This window comes from Urocitellus parryii, chromosome 6 (genome assembly GCF_045843805.1).
Source record: "Urocitellus parryii isolate mUroPar1 chromosome 6, mUroPar1.hap1, whole genome shotgun sequence".
NCBI classification, from domain to species: domain Eukaryota; kingdom Metazoa; phylum Chordata; class Mammalia; order Rodentia; family Sciuridae; genus Urocitellus; species Urocitellus parryii.
In genome coordinates this window covers 7,575,986-7,597,021 of record NC_135536.1, presented here as the reverse complement: position 1 = coordinate 7,597,021, position 21,036 = coordinate 7,575,986, and positions in this window count along the sequence as shown.

The following is a 21,036-nucleotide window of genomic DNA, read 5'->3' as shown; positions in this document are numbered from 1 at the left end:
ATCAGCTTCTTTTTAATTTTGGTTTTAGTTTTGATTGACAAATCAGAATCGTGTATATGTATGGAGAACAAAGTGAAGTCTCAATACAGGCACTCACTGTGGCAAGAGCAGATCAGGCTTCTCAGCCAGCCTCTCACCCCCACACAATTATCATCCTTCTTCATACAACTCACGGGGGACAGAACAATGACAGAGGTGGGTCTGAGTGAGTCATCGTCTGTTTTTATAACAAGGCTTACTTAACAGTGAGTTCGCATGTTCCCTCAAATATATAAATTGATTCCATCAGCTCAAACCAAAAAAAAAAAAAAAAATCACACCAGGGCCCTCAGGCTGGGAAACCCCTGACCCCGACTGGCCAGCTGACCAGTGTTCTTCATCGAAGTCTCTGAGTCGTCAGATCCCTGTGAACACGGCCCCCGGCGAGGCATGCTGGCCTCTCTCCGTCAGGGTACGATGGAGGGATCAATGTGAGGCGGAGCTCAACTCTCCTCATCCAGGCTTTGTCACCTGCTCCTGCCTGATCTTAGAAAAACTGTAGCACTAGTTTGTGCCTCAGCATCCTTAGCTATTTAAAAGAAGGGGAAAATGTTGACAACGTATATAGTGACGACTCCAAAGGAATTTTAATGATGGTCTCCAAGTAACTGATGCCTCTCCATCAAAAATAAGAATGAACCTCAGCCACTCTGGGACATGACTCCTCCTCTCACACATGGAGATCAGTCGGGAGGATTCATAGGCAAGAACATGCAGAAAAGCTAAAATTTCAGAGCTTCGAGAAGAAAACGGGAAATTAGGGCTTTGGGATAGGCAATGGTTTCTTAACTACAGAAAGTAGTCACCCATGGACCAAGGTCTTCTCATTCCCCTTGGCCCACCCTCCCCTGCCTCCAGGAAACCTCTTCTACTCTCAACTTCTATGAGAACAACCTCTTCAGAGTCCGCGTTTGAGTAAGGCCCTGCATTATGACTTTGCACCGTTATTATAGGTCAGCCAAAATGAAGCTTTAAAAAATGGAGAACTTGGACATCAACCTATTTAAAAACTGCTCATTGAAGACACCGTGGCCTGGAGAAAGGGACCCATGGTCCAGGCATCTTCCCCAACTTATCTGAGAAGAAAGGTGCATTCAGACTAGACAGGTATCAAGAGATCCTCCAACTCAGGATAGAAAATGGGGGAAAGACTGGAATATACACATTTCATACACACAAAAAAAAGATACATAAATGGCTGAGAGGCCCATGGAAAAGAGTTGGTGTCACCAGTCAGCAGAGAAGTGCCACTAAACTCATGATGAGGCACCACTGCCTGCCCATTAGAATAAGGAGGTCTCAAAACCGATGCCACCACACATCGAAGGGGACGTGGACCCCTCAGAAGACCCGTGTGTGGTGGGTGGAAGTGTAAAATGGCACGGGATTTTGAAAAGCTTATTGGTTTCTGACAACTTCGTCATGCAGTCCCTGTCTCAGTCAGGTCAGCCAGCGTGACAAACTCTCATGGCCCAGCTGGCCTAGAGACACTTATGAGCCCTCCCGGTCCCGGAAGTTGGGACCTCCCAGATCCAGATGTGCGCAGATTCTGCTTCCTGGTTGGCAGATGGCCACCTTCTTGCTGTGTCCTCAGGTAGAGGGAGGAAAGGGACCATCTTTTCTTGGGGTCTTTTCTTCTGAAACCACTACTCCTACCACCCTCCTGACCTAATTACCCCCACCTCCAAATACCACCACCCTGAGGATTAGAGCTTCAGTCGATGGATGTCCCGAGACACAGAAATTCAAGCCACAGCACCACCCAAGAGCCCCCTCCTGGGTATTTGCCCAAGAGAAACTTACAAAGTGATGTGCATTCCCCTTCATCCATAATACCCCCAAACTGTTCCCAAAGCAGGGGACTTGGGAAAGGTCCACCAGCAGAAGAGATGCCCAAGTCACGCCACACTCAGCTCGCTACTGCCAGCAGAATGGGCACCGCCCGTGACCCTGAGGGCAGGGGTCCAGACAGGAGGAGCACATGCAGCCAGGCCTCTTGCTCACTGAGAGTCTCCATCAGGGAAAGATGATCAACGGTGAGAAAAATCAGAACAGTCTGCCAGGGTGGAGGAGGTTGGCGGAATTTGCCTGCCAAGGTGGAGAGGCAGCTCTGGTGATGAGAGGGATGTTCAGAATTTCAGGGGTGGTGTGTTACACGGGAGTGTCAATGTGTCGGAACCCGTGGGACTTTACACGAGAGATCTGTGCATTTCCCTGCACATAATCATACACCAACTTAAAAACACACACACACAAATGAAAATCCTCTTGAATGCCCTACTTTTTTGTACCATCAAGGAATGAAAAGGAGTCCTGGCCTGGCCTGGGACCCAGCACACACTGGAGAAGTTCGATCTTTTCTAGGCTAAGATGCTGATTGGATACAGAGAAACAAACAAACAAACAAAAGGACCCGGAGCTCTGAACGAAACCATGATTTTCATCAAGGTTTATTCCACTGGATAGCTTGATGAAGTCGCTGTGGAGCTGCTTCCGAAATCCAGAGTCTGCTATCGGCAAAAGTCTTGTGAAGTCCCTCCGCTGACCTCTGACCTCAGCGGGGACCGGAGAGCAGCCTGGGGGATTGGCCCAACTCCGTGGTTCCAATTATTCCCTTTTCTTCGGGGCTGGTGTAGCTCTGTGGGTTCCCTCTTTTCTGTTTATACCTGGTTCCTTGTGTACCCGGTATTTCTCCATTTTGCACATCAGAGAACCAAGCAGATTTTAATTAGTCCTTTTTCTGCCTTCATGTCTAAAAGCTAAAAGACATTTTAATGAGATGACAGTATCAGGGAAAAAAAAAAGGCAGTGATAAAATAAAAATATGAAATCAGTGGGGCTGATGCAGAGCCCTACAGATGGACGCATTCAGGTCAGTGAAACCAAAGACGAATGTATTTCACCAACGTAAACAGGGAGAAAGCGAGGCCGCTCCAGACTGGCTGAAGAGAGGAGGGATGTCAGAGGCCTGTCCTGTGGTGGTAATCTCCAGGGCTCCAACCCTGGTCCTGCCCAGCTTAAGGGAAAAACAAAGGGTATTCTCAATATGACTTTAGAATATGCTGCCCCCATCAGAGGAGTTGTCTGAATATTTTATTTAGTCAGGAGTGTTGCCTCTGTGAAGGATAATTAGACAGTACATAAAGGAAGCAGGTGACATGACGGGGTGTGGGGTGTTGGGGGTAGGGTGCCGTTGGGAGAGGCTGGCGAGCAGTGGCGCCTTCTTCAGTGAGGTTACGGTCCTGATGCATGGCCCAGAGCAGGAGCTGCCCACGTGCCCAGCAAGGGGCCAGTTGAGCCATGATGGTGAGATTCAACTGCAAATGTGTGTCCAGCACAGAGAGAGGCATAAAGATAGTCAGAGACCAGCACTTGCAGACATCTTGGTATCAATGGGAAAGTGGGGTGTCCCGGGGCCTTGGGATGCACACTGAAGGAATAAGTGACATCAGTCATAAATTAAACATGGCAAGCCCAAACAAAGGGTATCAAACTCACCTGTGACCGGGTCATGCTCTGCCCCCAGTTGGACTCGGTGAGGTCTCTCGAAGGGATTTGAGTCGAAGGAAGGAGGTCACACCTGGGACCCTGGTTTCTCCACCTGGACATTGGGAAATTCTTTGTCTTGGGAATTGTCTCTTTCCTTGTAAGAATCTAGGAGCATTCCTGACCTCGGTTACTAGGCACCTATAGCAACCACTCCTCCACCCTGTCCCACCAGTTTGACACACAAAAATGGCCTCAGATAGAGTCCAGTGTTCCCTGGGGGTGAAAATTTCTGAAGATCACTGAGTTAGACAAACCCAGACTCGAGCCCACTTTCCACCATTTTCTGGCCTTTTTTGTGTGGGGGGCAAGTCTGTTCACTCTCTTCCAACCCAGCTTCCTCAACCACCTAATAGATGCACTCTGTTTCTAGGAGTGTGGTAAATTGGACCATTGGCTTCCACTGCTCATCTTTACCTGCACCCCCAACCTTCGACGTTGGGCCTGGTTATGTGACTGGCTTTGGTCAAGTCGACAAAGGATCTTATCTTGCTGTTTCCACTGAGTCTCTTGTTCCTTTGCCCTCCCCGGACCCAAACAATGTCCAACAAGGCTGTTAGTCTAAAAGGGTGAAAACCATGTGATGAAGACCCATGGATTTCCTGGTGATGCAGCGTAATTGTGGAAAGGGCTAACTGATACAATGAGACTAACTCTACATAGAACCAGCCAGTGCCAGGTAGTCCACATATGTCAGATACCCTCTTCCCTCCTCCCATCCAACACTTTCAGATGTGAATGTGCCTGTTTTCTTTCTGGCAGCAATTATGGTCCAATATGATCATAAGACCATTTGCTCCATCATTTTGAGGATGATGAGAATAACAGTGAAAATAAGAACAACTGGTTCATTACAAATAAAGGCCAGGAATTTATTTTGAATCTCCTAGGAGGCAATGATACCTTTGCATATACAGTAGTTTCTGGAAGGAAGATTTGATTTACAATGTGCTCAGTCACTTAAACCAGATGCGTGTTGGGAGAGCACTTCTTCACTCTTTCCTTTGTGGAATGTGTTCTGTCCATGTTTGGGTCCTACTTGGAAAATGAAGAGCAAATAAAATGTGCAGAACCAGTCCAGTCACCACAGGGTTTGGTGAACGAGAGCATGGATCCTACCAGCGTCAACGTGGAGATGCTCCCCTGCTGGGTTCTCGGGAGCTCTATGGCTCTGGCTCTTGTAGTCCCCACCATGCATGAGGACTTCTGCCTCAGGACCCCTGTCGAAGCTTTTTGCCCTGCCATGTCCCCCCCCGACTGGCAGGCCCATGTGGTCTTCCTGAGCAGAAGCTGCAGGCTGTGATTTGATTCATTCATCAAACCTTCATGGGGACCCATGGACCATGAGAACCTGGAGGGATGCTAGAGATACGGTGCTGAAGCACGCAGCTTCCATCTTCAGAGTGCACAGGTAGGAAGGCTGCAAAACCACAACCCAGTGTGCTAACCCATCAAAGATGTCCACATCCTAACTCCTGGAACCCGTGACTCTGGGACTTCCCAGGGGAAGAGACACTTTGCAGAGGTGACCGGGTGAAAATCTTAAGGTGGGCAGACTCTCTTGATTATCTGGTGGCCCAAGATAATCTTTAAAAAAGGCTCCCAGGAAGCCCAGAGCCGAGCAGAGAAGTGGCAGCAGACACAGAGTCGGGGTGGTGGGGCTGTGAGCAGAGGCTTCAGGAAGACTCAGGAGGCTTCAGGAAAGGGCCAGACCAGGTCCTCTCCCAGAATATCCAGAAGAGAGGCAGACTCCAGGGCCCTGATTTTGGCTCCAGGAGTCTCATTTTAGACTTCAGACCTCTAGAACTAAGAAAAAGTTTGGATTGACCAAAGCCCTCAAGTCATTGGTGATTTCTGACAGTGTCAATAAGAAATGAAGACTGCAGAGTCCACCATGAGATCCGGTCATGTCCTGGGGTAATAAGGAGGGCTTCCTGGAGGAGGCAAGGAGAAAACTGAAGGACAGGAAAGGTGGCCAAGGAAGGCAGGTGGGGGGTAGTCATTAGGTCACTGGGAGGGATGAATGCCCAAGGAGGTGGTGCATTTTGAAAACCTGGATTGTTTTGACTGCTCAGGGTTTGGCTCATGACAGACATTCAGAGTGGGCTGAATTATTCCATTTAACAGGTACAGTTACGTGTGCAGATAGTTACCTAAGACAGGATGTACTCGGGAGATGCTAAACCCCAGAGAAGATCCCTGGGGCCGGGTGTTGGAATGGAACCATGGGAAAGGGGGAGGCAAAGTGGAGGTGTCAAGGGGGTTTCCCTGCTAACGGGCAGGCCACAGGCCGTCACTGTGGACAGAGACCAGGGCCGGGCAGTGCCCAGGCGCCCGCAGCAGAGGTGATGGTGCAATCGTGGCTGTTGTGTTGGGCTTTGTCAGAGAAGTGCAGCTTCTCACTCCTTCCAAGGACAAAGCTATCCACACCTCTGTACATTCAAAGGTCCCTGCATTCCACTTGTAGCTTGGCACGCGGTGGCCTCTGTGGTGTGGTCTCCTTCCGCTGCCCACCCTTCCACACCCTCACACCCGACATTCCATGCCTGGGAGAGTTGAGGACTGGCTCCTCTGGGCCAAAAATAACAACAGTGCTCTCCGTCGGGCACCTTTATATTATTAATCTGTTTCATTTTCTGTCTCCCCAACCACTCCCCAGGGTTTCCAAGAGGATAATGTTTTATTCATCTTCATCCCCAGAGTGGCCACACTCTGAAATGACACCTGTGATAGTCCCCGTTTATTCAACACTTCCTGTTTGCCAGGGCTGAGCTGGACGGCAAGCTCCGTGGGTATTCTCTGCCCACCTGGCATGGGGCTGAAGTCCTCCAGGACCTGCAGGTTTGCAACTTAGAGCTGATTTTGCCCCACGAGGGGACTTTGGTTACAAACACCCAAATCTCTGACTTCACTTCATAGAGACCCCTACCTCCCGCATATTATATTTCCTACACGAACCAGTGAACCAGTAGGTGTTACAGGTGTTGTGTGTTGATCCCCAAAGATAGGTCAGAAATCCTACTCCCCAGTGCCTGGGAATAGGACTTTATTTGGAAGGAAAGTTTTGCCAGTGGGATGCAGTTAACATGGGTGGGCCCTGATCCGACATGGCCGGCGTTCTTCTAAGAGGAGGAGGGTACCTGTGATGACAGGAGGAGTCAAACAGGTAGAAGCTTGGAATGTCAAAGGTCGACAGCCCCCTAGACTGTGGGAAGGACTCCACAGAGGCTCAGAGAGAACACGGACAATCTGGCTCTTTGAGCTCAGGTTTCTGGCCCTCAGAACCATGAGAGGAGAGATTTCTTGTGCTTCATTTTCAGGCAGCTAGTTTATGGCTGCTCCGGGAAACTTATTCAGTAAAGAAAACTAATGTCCGCCTGGGGATGTGGCTCAAGCGGTAGCGCGCTCGCCTGGCATGCGTGCGGCTCCGGTTCGATCCTCAGCACCACATACCAACAAAGATGTTGTGTCCGCCAAAAACTAAAAAAAAAATAAATATTAAAATTTTCTCTCTCTCTCTCTCTTAAAAAAAAAAAAAGAAAGAAAAGAAAACTAATATCTCTCGCCTGCACCCCCTGGCCCAGCTGACGAGATTCTGCCCCACAGTAGCTTCTGGACCAGGTGACCATCCAGATTGCTGAGGTGGAGAGGCCTCACTTCCCATTTGCCAGGACTCAGATTCATGTCCCTAACCCAACTTCCAGGGAGGCTGGGAAATGGACATAGATGAAGATCAGTGGTCTCCACCTGGGGTTAAGCCAGGGTTTACAGAATCGGTACCTAGACCCCAACCCATTTAGATCCCACAAGGACCCCAATGTGATGGGGCTGTGTCATCTTCCAGGTGTCAACAAAGAGGAAACTCGGCAAACCAAGAGGAGATTCAGTGGTTCCTCCACGGTCCCACACCAACTGGGGACGCGGCCAGGATTCACGTCCCCAATAGCTAACTCCGAAGTCTGTGCTCTGACCTCTCGGTAAACAAGGAATACAAACAAAGGTCTTTAGGAAAGTCGCCGTTGACCACACCACTTACAGGCCTTCCCCAGGCACAGAGGGTCTCAAAGTAGAGTAGATTTTCCTCCCAGGTTTTCTTGTGGATAAAGCTCCCTCCTGTTTGCTCAGAGACAATCTGCCTACCACCATCTGAATCGAAAGCAATCCATTTGCACACCTCCATTTAATTGCCATTAATTGAGTCATTTTGGGTGGGGGGGGGGCGGGATCCTCCAGCCTTGCCAAGGAGCCGTATTTCCAACTGGAAAAGCAATCAGGCCCACAGGTCAGAGCATGTGTTCAGCCGTCCCGCGTCTCTAGAAAGTACCTGTCATGTCTGGTGTCTCTCCTCCAGAGAGATATTTTAATTCACACGGTGCCAGCAGATTTGGTCGTCTCCAGGTTGGTGACGACCTGTCGTCGGAATCTGGCAGAGCTGGGGTACTGCCCTGCTTTTTCGAACTGAACAAAAGAATGCAGGTCTGATGATGGAGGCTGCAGAAGGCAGGTTTGCAACTTAATGCTGATTTTGCCCAGAAGTAATTAGTTCATTAACTGTGAGCACACGAGCTCATTAGACAGGAAGGGGATGATGCAAATCAGTGGTCCGTGTGAGTCCATCAAGACTGAGAAGGAGCTGGACGTGGTCTGGCTGCACCCTCCTGCCCAACACCATCATTATCCAAAGAGGTTCCGGAAGCTGAGGAGTCCCTGGAGGTCAGCTCTGTATTCAGGCTCTGCAAAGCTCGAAGGCAGGAAGGTGGGTGGAGAGGAGAGGAGAGGGACCTGCCGCCTGGAGCACTCCAGGGAGCAGGTAAAGCGTAGAAGGCATCTCTTCTTTCCAAGTCCAGCAGAATGCCCACAGTGGTGACCTCAACATATTTTTCATATGGAAACATGGGCTCAGAGACCATCTGTCAACTTGCCAAAGGTCTCAGTGATCCAATGGCAGGGCTGGAATCCATCTGGGTATCTTTAGGCCCCACGAAGACAATGTGTTTTTCATTATCATTTTAATGATCCAAACTTACGAGGTACAGTGTGATCGTTTGATATACGGATATAGTATGTAGTGATCAAATCAGTGTAGTTAACATTTCCACCTCCTGACAATTATTAAATTAACATGTTAATTTTCAATTAACATGTAATAATTATACACATCCTTCTGGGGTACAATGTCACATTTCAATATACATATGTGATTCGAACTGATCACATCAGAGCACTGAAGGGTTCCATCTCCATGTGGTTACTCCATGTATGGGTGGAGCCTCCCAGCCCCTCTCCTCCACTTATTCATAAAATGTATAATAGGTGGCTGTGAACAGCCGTCACCTCCCCATGCTGAAGAACAGCGGAGCTTATTAACGCTATCTGACTGTGTTTGGGTACCCCTTACCCAACTCCCTCCGCCCCTTCTTTCTAGCCTCTAGGAATCACTAATGGGCCCAACTTTCAGATTCACGGTCATGTGATGGGCTCTGGTCCTTTTCTCATCTAATCTCAAAACCCATTTGGAAGCCTTCCTGGATGCTGTTATATTGAGCTGCAGTTTGCAAATGTTTATTTACAGGGGATTAATTAACTTTGCTATTTGCAAGTACCAAACTAAGGGGAAATTGGCTTTCACTCAGAGTAGGTGCAGTGACATTCCAGCAGCCCTCATCCCCACACTCAAAATGTCAAAATCCTTCCAGGACAAACCCTGAAGAAAAAAACGGCACATGTGATGATGAGCTTAGAGCAGGGTCCTGGAAGCTGAGAAGACTTGGGTCGGCACCGTAGCTTCAAGCGCCTATCTGTCGCTGGTGGGCCTGGGAATCTTGAGCAAAAGCTGTGATTTCCCCGAGCTCCAAGTTCAGTCAGAGAAATAAGGATAAAAACAATGGGGTCCTCGAAGGTCTGTCTGGCTCTGAATGTCTAGAGAGGCAGGGAGCCTGATTAGACTCATCACCTGTAGCACAAGGACCTCTAGCCACAAGGAAAAATCCAAGGGTGGGCATGAGCTCAGTGGAGGCCAGAGTCAGACCCTTCAAGGGTCGAGATGAGGTGCCCCTGGCTCCCGTGTGTTGAAATGCCGATGGACTTGCACAGCTGAAGGCCTTAGCTTTGATCTCTCCCTGTTTAACCTGAACATCTTTGAAATCTCACTTAAACTCACCTCTAAAATGTGTGTGCCCTGCCTGGCCTGTCTCAGGGAGATGGAGAAGTGAATGAGGAAAAACTTCACCTAATTCGTTTACAAACCACTACAGACCCCCAGGGTGGCCGATCTGGAAAAGTGCTCCTGGTGGAATTTCTGGAACCAGTGGGATAGAGGGGTGGTTCTTGTGGCTGGGCAGCATCCTGGTCTGGATCTCACTGTGCCAGGTGTTGGCTACACATCTGGAGGCAGGTGTTATGCAGGGAGACACACAGGCTGAGCTGCAGAGGGAGGACCCCTCCATCCAACTTGAAAGAGCAACTGCATGCAGCAGGTTCCAATGCACATGAGCAGAGGGCCAGGAGCTGGATGTCCCAGGAGTAGGTGAGAAAACGTAGTCCAGTGTGGGAGAGGGTGAGAAGGGCCCACAGATGGCTATGGACAGAAGCTTCCACAGAGGCCCTACGGCTTACAAGATGGTGGCATGGTTTAGATTAAACTGTGCTTCATAGACCCAGGCCTGGGTCAGGAGCCGTGGGCTCCCATCCTTCTCACAGACCGCATGTCCAATATCCGATGAAGCTGCATCGCATTGGTATGGACAATTAGACAATCCCAGACAGTGGAGTCCACGTCCCCAGATTCTGTCTCTGAACAGAAGCCAGGTCCATTGTGATACTCTCTGCTCACTTCTTATAAAGACCGGGCTGTTTGTAACATGCGGATCATATGGTCATAACTGGGACAACCTAGGAGTGTTTCCTGGGTGAACATCAAGTTCTTAGGAAGCTCTGCAGACAAAACTCAGAATGGCATTGTTGGGAAGCATGGCCGTCCAGGAGAGGCTGAGCCTTGCCAACTTCCCCCAGGTCCTGCTGCTGCTGCCTCCTCCTAGCTGGTCCGTAGTCATGACTCTGTACCCCAAGGTATGGAAACAAAGAGATGTTGGCCACCCCTCCCTCCATTCCATCGCCCTCCAAGGATTCACAGGAGTGATGTGCGTTTTCTTTGCAGCTCTGGTTAGTGCAAAGGGAAAGAAGTAAAGAATAGATGATCCAACATTTGGGGTGGTGGGTGAATTATTTACAAAACACGGATAGAGCCTCGGGTAGAGGGTAGGGCTGGGCAAAGTGTGAGCGCTTCTTTTGTTCTCGCAGCTGGCCTTTGGAAATGCACGGAGCCAGTGCAGTAAATAATACGGCTATTGTCTGCCGGTGTCAGAGACAGACAGAAGGTACATTTGGCCCGCATCCAAACACCGCAAGGGCCACTCATAGTCACAGTGTCCAATTACTGCTGGCTTGACTATAAAATGCACTTCTTTTTTGCTGAGCTAATTTAAGAATGGGCAGTCTTAACGGCCTCTGCACAAAGAGGGGTTTTGCTGCATCCTTCAATGGGGGAAAATAAAGTTATGTTCAGAATAGAAACCAAACTGGCGTGGAATCGAGGCTGTCCAAACAACCATCTATTGATAGAAGGGCAAACTGTGTTTTGGCTTCTCTTTAGGAAGAGGTAGAAAAAAAAATAAGACCTGCTCCATGCTGAGTTTTCTTGCAGGCGAGGTTCAGGATGACAAAGAAGTTTAATAAGGAGCAAGGGGAAATTCAAGTGTTGACAGCCCTGGCCACCTTGCACAGAGAGCCACCAAATACATAGTGAAATACAATCTTCATCTCCAAATGGCTCCTAGAGACAGTGACGAGGACACGAACATCAAAGGGGTGCTTGTTATTTTTCTGGTACTACGACAAGCACATTTTCTCCTTCAACATTCATGACCCTCCCGTGAGTGCTAACAAATAATTTATAGATGAGGAGAAACTGAGGTTTATGTAGTCCCAAGGACCCACCCAGCATCACACAGGGGGTAAGCAAGTTAGCAGACATGGAGAGTTGGTCTGTGTGGATTCCAGCGTGTCCAAGGACGTGTTTTGAGGTCTGCACTGGTTGAAGCCCTCTCAACGTCACCAGCAACCTGGTGACAGTCTGCAAACAGGAATGTCCCTTTGGATGAGCTGCCAACAATGTAAGTGACACTTCACAGTGGAGAGTAGCTCTCAAAGTCGGGAAGGTTTGCCACAGTGCTTCTAGGCCCTGCTCATCTGCGGCCACTGTCTTGGCTTCTTTGTTCCTGGAAATCCTCAGGTTTAGTGTAATCCGTTTACGGTGTTTCCAAGGTCAGTAATTTTCAACAGTCTCCCTTTGTCCCCCACTTCCCCAACAAGGAAGCATGAATTTATACTCTGGATACAGAAAGGAAGGGGGAAGGGGGGCTGTTGAATTAAAAAGAGGAGGGAAAAAAGAAGAGCTTCAAACCCTGTTTCTCTAGCGCCAGGACTGCCACTTGCACACTGAAAGGTCAAAAAAAATCAACCTAGATTTATGCTCAAGAATCTCGGAAAGCAGCCCCTGACCTTGGCCTTTCTTTCCCTGAAGGAGGAATGTCAGATGCACCTTTCACGTACCTCCGCCCTGAATTTCACAGGGTTTTACCTACGCATGTCCCTAACGAAGCAGACTTATCAATCAAAGGGTTAAGTCCTTGATGGGCTCAGTAACTGGCAGAGCGACCACTGTCCCTTTCATCATGCAATGTCTCGCCCAAGGCTTCATTGGGAGCAAGACCAAAAAGCCACTTTGGGGTAACGAGGAGGGATAAAAAGGAAAAACCTTCTGTTTCCATTTTCCGACCAGCAACCTGGAGAACACAGCACGTCGTCCGTCAAGGAAAATGAGGACATTTTTTTCAAGCCTCTTTGAATCCTAAAAAGATACACCTTCTTTGGGAAGAGAAAAGTGATGTCTCAATTCTTAGGACAAACTTTTCAAAGAGCTGAAAGTTGGATGGAGCTGACACTGATTCTTGTGAATTATAGACTTGTGGGCTGTCTGAGATCTTAGAGGCTGGGGGATGCTGAAGACCTTGATCTCCTGTGGATGGCAGTGGCCAGCGGGTGTACACAGGACAGAGCTGTGTGGCTGGATGCTGTGCCGAGGCGCCTGGGAGGCCAGCCAGGCATGCAGGTCCCTACCAGTCCTCATTTCCCTGAAAGCATCAAGACTATTTCCTGCCTCTCTCCCAACTCCCAAGCACACAGGGTTTCCCTTCCCTTGTAAGGTCCACTGGGACACTACTGTGTCCATTGCAGTCAATAATTTCTGCCCACAGAGAGCCAGGCAGTCACCTCACTCTCTGCACAAATGGGTCACCAGTGACTCTTGGTTGGCCCCCTTATTCCCCTGGGTTGATCCTTTAAATCATTTCTTCAACAAAATTCCTGGCACCCCTCTGTGTATGGTCCTGTGGATGCCCAGACAGATGACTGAGGCAGATCTCCATCCTGGGCACAACAGACAAAGGAAAGGTGCCATCTTTTGAGCAAGAGGTAGTAAATGCTTGGAAAGGGCAAAGATGGGGTGCCCAACCCAGCCTGTGGGGGTATAGAAGAGGACTTCCTGAGCATGGGGGACCTCCTCTGGGAAACGTGGTCACATGTCATCCAAGAGGGGTGCTCGAGTGGGTGAGGCGTGCACGTATGTTGGGTCGGGAACACTGGAAATGCATCTTGTAGAAGACTTGATCTTGGCAACCCCAGCCCTGCTCAGGTGGCGGGCCTCCAAGGTGCCCACCGTGCCTGCTGTGTGATCATTCAATCTTTCCTCTGTGTCACCCCCAGTAGCTGCCCATGAACACTATGGCATGCTCTGTCATTCGGGATTCCCCACCAATCACAGAGGCTGCCAGCACTCGGACGCTACCAAACATTTCAGATTGTCCCTTCCGTCCATCATGTTATCCACATCCTCCTCACGTGACTGTCACATTCTCCTGACTCATAGGAACTCTTCCATCTCTTGAAATATTCAATACTTGGTTGTGGAGTAAATCTCCCACTCCTGCGGGATGTGGATGTGCACAGATTGAGAGAAAAGTTTCAGAAACCATACACAGTACCAGTGGACCCCCGCCCAGTTTCCCCTCCCACTGACACCTTACACTGACACCATGGGACATTGATTGACACTAGCACTGGTTGGCACTTACTGCTCACTGAGCTTGTAGACCAGATGCGGATGTCATGGGTTTTCCACCAAGGCTCCCCGATGGCAGGACGCATGCTGGACCCAACAGTGCCCCTAGCTGCCCATGAGTTTTCATTGATCTTTGCTTGTGGCTCTGTTGTAGCACAGCTCACTGACCGTTGTGTCTTAGAGTTTGAGACAGAAAGTTCCAGCACTTTCCAATGAGGAATCCTGGCATTGAAGGTGCCATCTCATGGTTGTCCTCTGAAGAGGGGCATCTCTATCAATACCAGGTCCTAGTTGATCTTCTGGAAGATGGACATTTTTTATAACTTAATCTTTGGAGATGCCCATTGTTCCTGTGACCCAGGTTGTCAGAAAAGGAGCATGACAGTCTGCCATCCACGTCGTGACCCGTGTGGGCCTGGGGATTGCACTGAGGTTAGAAGTAGGTGCAGCTCCAGTCTTTAGCTAGTAGGATAGACCTGTTGGGCTACTACCTTGAATGGCTCCATCCCAAATGATGCTCTGTGACTGACTCTTGGATTTTAGGACAACGCAAGATGGATCCAAAAACACTGAAAACAGGTCAAATGTGAGCCTTGAAAGCCCTGTGAGCTGCGATCCGACTTGTCCGTCTTCTAAAGTGGTTTATAAATGTAGCAAAAGGAGTCCTTTCCCTCTCGTAGGGAAGGAAGCAATGAACCATGGGAGTCTCCAAGACAGCACCGTTAAGCTTGAAGTTGCAGGAGCTGAAAGTAATGTGTGCCTAAATTCGGTCTAGATTAACCCAGACCACCTTCAATAAGGACAACGTGGCACTGGAGAGAATACTGACACCTGGGAGTATTGGAATAATACAGCGTTGGAGTCTCAGGCCCATGACCCAAGACTCAACAGACTGGCAGCAACGTTGCAAGGAATTCAGAGCAAGAGGCAGCCATGACGGCCTCTCACACCCTATTGGTTGATCCCCACCTGCATTCCTTCTTTCCTGATGCATAACTCATTACTCCAAGCTTAGTGACAACCATCCCTTTTCACACTCTTTCTGTGAGTCAGAAACCAGAATAGCTTGTCTTGTGAGGTGGCAGAGGACCTCTCAGTTGGGGTCATGCTCATCTCAGTCTACCCCTTAAGTGAGCTCACCTAGCCATTGGCATGCTGCGGAAAATGCGCTTTCAAGTGGACACTCAGTGGTTGGTGGCAGACTGCTGTTTCTAACCAGGTAGCTTTCTCCATAGGCTGCTTGGACGTCTGCACAACACAGAAGCTGGCTCCCCTTCCCGGACACCTCCTCCGTGGCACGTGGCTCCCCCAGAATGTCTAAAGGGACAACCCAAGATAGAGGCCATAGTCTTTTTTATAACTTAATCTCAGAAGTGACATCTCCTCTCATCCAAGGTGCCATTTGATAGAAGTGAGTCACAACCTAGTTTACAAACGAGGGAAGGGAGATATTGATTTCATAGGGGAGGAGCAAATAATTTGAGGCTACACCTTCAAACCCACCCCATTCTCCTTCATGATGTAAACTGACAGAATTCACATCATGCAAACATTAATTAAGTATCTCTTGTAAAGACTCTAGGAATTAGACAAAGAGATTATCTCTGGACCTGACAAGAGAAGTACTGAGTAAAATTCTGTAGAATTAGCTCTAACGTTTGACTTGTATTAAAATATCATAAATATAAAAATCATCAGAAAGTACAACATGCTCTCTGAATGGCAAAGCCATGTGATCTCAAAATGCTAATTCATGCATATTTGGAATTTACTGAAGTAACCCCAAGGCCTTTGAAATTATAGACTGGGGATGGGCCAAGTGTGTCTTAAAGGTTCAAACAGGGGAATATTTCTAGCTATGTGGCTCCCCAATCTCCACTGCAGCTATTGTACTCTGCAGCTCTGGCACAAGAGCCGCAGCACAAGAGACAGAAATGTATGTGCGTGGCTGGGTTCCAAAATGACTTACTCCCCAACCTGACAGTCACCCTGTGGGTCACTGTCTTAAAAACCATTGCTCCAATCTGTGAGTCCTTAAGACCTTTAGACTCTGGACTCCTTGGGCAGGGCCTCTTTTCCTTGTGTCTGTATTTCTGCACCTCGCATTGCAGATGGGGAGAAGGCAGACGTACAAACTCATGCATGGCGAATGCATGGATTGAGGCCCAAGCTGCCATTGAAGGCAAGGCTCACTGGAGTAAAATACCTTTATTTGCAATTTTAAGCTCCATGTTTGGTATAAAAAGTGCCTTTTTGGACAAGTACAGTTTATCATCTAGCTCAGCTGTCAGTCTTACACAACTCACCGGCTCCACTGGATACCAAAGCCTGCTTCCAACAAAGACCTGTCATGTCTAAATTATTGACACAATAGACCATTGTAACTCCTTTGGACTCATTAGGCTTAATTATGTCAAGGTCTCATTGAGGACTCTTTAAATCTGAAGATTCGTGAGATAATAAAGTATAACAGCGCCTTCGGAGCCATAAAGGTCTCTTTATGTCATGGGCTATTTGGAGATTCAATATTCCCTAAGATTGATATCACAATATTATAAAAATGACAACAATTACCACACCCTCAAGGTCTACCGAGTGTAAGTTAATAATCAGGATTTAGATAGGCCCATCCCCCACTCGCTCCAGGGATCTCTCCAAAGGAGAAAGGTGAAGGATGGTGTGAGTTCACCGGCAGCCACTGCTTCCAGAATCACCGCCCCACTGGGTCCTGGGACACAGGTCCTCTGCTTCCAGTTACCTGAGGAAGGCTTGCCCAGGTGAGACTTCTGCCTCTGCCATCCATCCCTGGCTGGCTGTATTTAGGTTGCCAAAGCGTGTAGCAGGCTGCATACACCTACTTCTAAATAATCGCCAGAGAGTCAATAAGCTTAGGATATAAATTGCTAAAAGTGGTCGTGTTCCAAGGCTAGCTCAGGAAATTCCGAGAATGAACTCTAGCTGAGAAAATGTACTTTTCCAGTATAAAAAGCAGAAAAGAGAACTACTGCTATATTAGTTAAAAAGACATAATGAAAAAGTAATGGATTTAAGGATCAATGGCTGTTTGAAAAGAAATCACGGCACCTTTAAGATGATATGTGTATACGAATAGGTAAATTGGAGAGCAGAGAGCTGACCATTGCATTTGAAATTAAAGTATGTCCAATTATAAAAGGCAGAGCACCTTTACAATAAATATAAGCAAGTGGAGGCTAGAACACTCCCACCCTCATAGAATCATGGTTATTTGGTGTGGTGAACAGGCTTTAAGGTGGCCCCGTGAGCCCTGCCCTCTGGCTCATGTCTTGTACAGTTCCTCCCATTGCTGGGTGTGGGAAGGACTTTTCACTTGCCTCTGGCCACTAGACCATGGCAAGGGCAATGGAATACCATTCATGACCGTGGTATATGCCTGGCCAAGGCCATGAGCCTTGGTTCCCACAGCTGCCTTCCACAGGGGACTCTGGTGCAGATGGACCAGCTTCAGCTCCTACCCTCCTTGCTGGCTTTGGCTTTGGAAGTGCAAGCTCTTGTGAGTCCTCCAGCAGGGAGAAAAGGAATTCTGCACCAATCCAAGTGAGCATGGAAGCAACACGTCTCCCTGGGAGCCTCCAGAGAATGAAGACCTGGACTCCCTGATTGCTGTCTTCCAAGGACCAAGGGAAGCCATACTTGGACTCCTGAGCCACAGACCATGCAGGGTAAGAAATGGGACTGAAGTTCTTTGCTCTAGTTCTGTTTTCAGCCATCCTGGGGACTGAACCCAGGACCTCACACATTCTGGGCAAGTGTTCTACCACTGAGCTACCTTCCCAGCCCTGTGTATGATGCTTTAAGTCACCAAGTCTATGGTAATCTTGCACCACAAGGAAAAAATTAATACATTTGAGTATTCTTGTTCCAATTATTTTTATGTGAAAATTAGAATCATAATGACAGAATCTACTTTATAGACTTCTTTCTAAATAATGTTAGATCATATAGTGTGGCATTTTTGCCTTAGAATATTAACTCCAAGAGGGCAAGGACTCTTTCTTGAGTGTCATTATATCCATAAGGTCTGGTACAACAGGGGGCATGTACTGAGTTATAAACATCTGTTTAGTTGACAAATGAGTGAAAATTGTTTTAGTGTATAGACAATATTTTCACAATGTTAATGTACTATAGTCCATTTAGTTAATGAGTAGTGGAGGGGTTTCTAATGAATTTAGTAGTTATAGGTGATATGATAAATGTGTTCACTCATATAACATGAGCCACTTGGTATTATTTTCAAATAATATTATTTTTTTCTAAACAATATCTGTTTCCATATATACCAAAAGTATGACTAAGTTTCATGAGAATAGAAATTCTTTCTCTGCTAAGAGTTTTGTCCCCAGCACCTACCACAGTGCCCAAAATGTGACAGATTCTAAAAATATGCTGAGTGAATGCATGAGAATTTTTCTTGTTCTTAATGAATATAGCTCAGTTATTTTCAAAATAACAAAATATTTCTAGATAAACTATGGGTCAAAAAAGCATTTATTTATACATTATTAAAATCTCTAATATCATTATTATTGTTTGAGTGCATAATTACACTGTGCCTTTCCCAGCATTGATTATTGCAATTTTAAAAATACATTACTCAATTAGTAGACAAAAAAGTTCATAGTTATTTTATGTTTCTTGATTAGTGGAAAGAGTTAGCATTTATCCTTATGTTTCTCTACCAATTAAATTTCCTCTTTGGTGGATAGACATTGTGTCCTTTGAATATTTATGTATTGGGATTTCAAATAACTCAGTTATCTGCTAAATTTCTTGAACATTCCATTGTGAGTTGCTTAACTGTGGGCATGAGTTCTAAGAAATAAATCACTGTCAATTTTATCATCATCCCAACATAGCAGAGTGTACCTACACCAACTAATAGAGCAATACTATCATGGGGGTGGTACAGCCTATGGGACAACTCTTGTGACCAAAGCACCCTTACACAGATCATGAGTTTTTTCTTAGGTTTAATTCTGATTAAAATACATGATGTTTTATTTCCTTAATATTGCATGTGCACCTGGTAACACAACTTCAAAACACACCAATCAAAATTTCACACAGAATTGAAAGCAAAAATAGATAAATCCACAATCATGGTTGGAATCTCAGTAGTAAACAAAATAAGTAAACAAAAAAAAATTGGCAAGCATATGGAAGAACCAACTTGAATATATTAACAATTATGAAACATTCCACTCAACAGCCATAGAATATTCTTTTTTCTTTCCAGTGGACATGGATGACAGCTAAGATGGACCATACCCTGAGCCATAAAACAGGTCTCCCTAGATTTAGAACATGCTTCCTAGGAACAATGGAATTAAATTAGAAATGTCATATGTCAAAATAACTCAAATAATTTAAAATTGAACAAAATATTTCTAGATAAAATATGGGTTAAAAAAGCAAGCATAATAGTTATTAGAGTTGTTTTAATTTTAAAATAATAACTGAAAATGAAAATACAACATCAAAAGTCTGAAGACACAACTGAAAAAGTTCTCAGAGCAAATTATACACCATAAAATGTCTCAAATAGAAAAAGAGAAAAGCTCCAAACCAGTGTTGAAAGTTTCTGCACTGGGAAGGTAGAAAAGAAGCATTGTTTTAGGAAAGAAAGAATAATAATATAGAGAAGAGATAGTAATAAAAGAACAAAAATCAATGAAGTGGAATGTGAACAAAGAATAAAATGTATTGGCAAAACCAAATTTTCTTTTTAAAAATATCAATAAAAATCCATAAAACTCCACCTAGTTTGATCAGAAAGAAAGGAAAAGCAAAACTGAAAAGGGGGAGTATTTTACATCCAACAGATCTTAAAATATCATTAATTAATATTATGAAAAATAGTCTGTTAAAAGCTTTGACCTCTTAAATAGACAAATTTCTTGGATGCAAATGACTAAAACTGACCCAAGAAGAAACAGAAAATACAAGCAGTTCTATGTCTATTTTTTAAATATTAAATTTTTATTTAGAAGCTTTTGTACATATACAATTTGTGGTCAGTGACCTTGCTAGTTAATTCTCAGGAAGAAAGGGTACCAATCATACTTGAATTTGTAAAAAATTTGTAAAAAAAAAGAGTTGTCAAATTAATCTAGTAAAGCCAAGTTAATTATGTTGACACAAACAAAAACAAAGATATTACAACAAAATAAAAGTTACAGGCAAAATATCCCTCTTGATTGCAGATGAAAAAATACTCCTTAACAAAACATGAACAAGTTGGTTCACACATGTAAATATATAAACACATAGATAAATGGGTTCCTACATAGACAGATAGATATATACCTACATATAATGATGCATAACATATACACACATAGATATATAGCATATGTAAGCATGGTGAAATTCAATAAATCAAGAAATGCAATGCTGGTTTAACATTAAAATCAAAAGTAAAATTCCCTGTATTAACTGACTAAAAAATTTTAAAACCGTGTAATTATCTTCTTAAATTCAGAAAGAATATTTATCAACATTCAAAACCAATTTGGGATAAAACTCAGCAAACTCAGAAGCATTTTCAACTAAATGCAAAGCTAAAGCTAAAATCATACACAATCATGAAAGACTAATGTGTGGTAGGAAACAAGACAAAAATACCTACTCTGTGCACTTTTATTTAATAGTGTGTGAGATGCCGTAGTGGCTAGTGCAATGAGGCACAAAAAAGAAATAAAAGGCACACAAGTGGGAAAGTATCTTTTCTGTCTTCATTGGCAGACAACATCATAGTGTTCATGGGAAACCCTAAAGGATAATTAGAGAAAATTTGACCTTTGGCTTTCTGGGTCTGACTTATCTCACTGAGCATGATGTTCTCCAGTTCCATCCATTGATCAGCAAATGCCACGATTTCATCCCTCTTTATGGCTGATGATGAGGAAAAAGGGCAGGGTCGGGGAATTCCCAGAAAATAGAAAGCAGATCATTGAGCAGAGGCATTGAGAAGAGGGCTGTGTCTGAGGGAGAAGGAAGAGAAATGAGAAAAGAAGGACAGTGGAAAGAAATTGACCAAGGTACTCCATGGACAAATATGAACATACCTCAGTGAATTCCACCTTTAGGTACGTCTATAAAGCACCAATTTAAAAAATGAAATAAAATAAAAAGGAGAAAGACGTAAAGTAGAGGAAGGGGAAGAGGAAAAGAGAAAAGAAGTGGGAACAAGGTGAAACTGGGGACTGAAATGGAGAAAATTAGACATCATG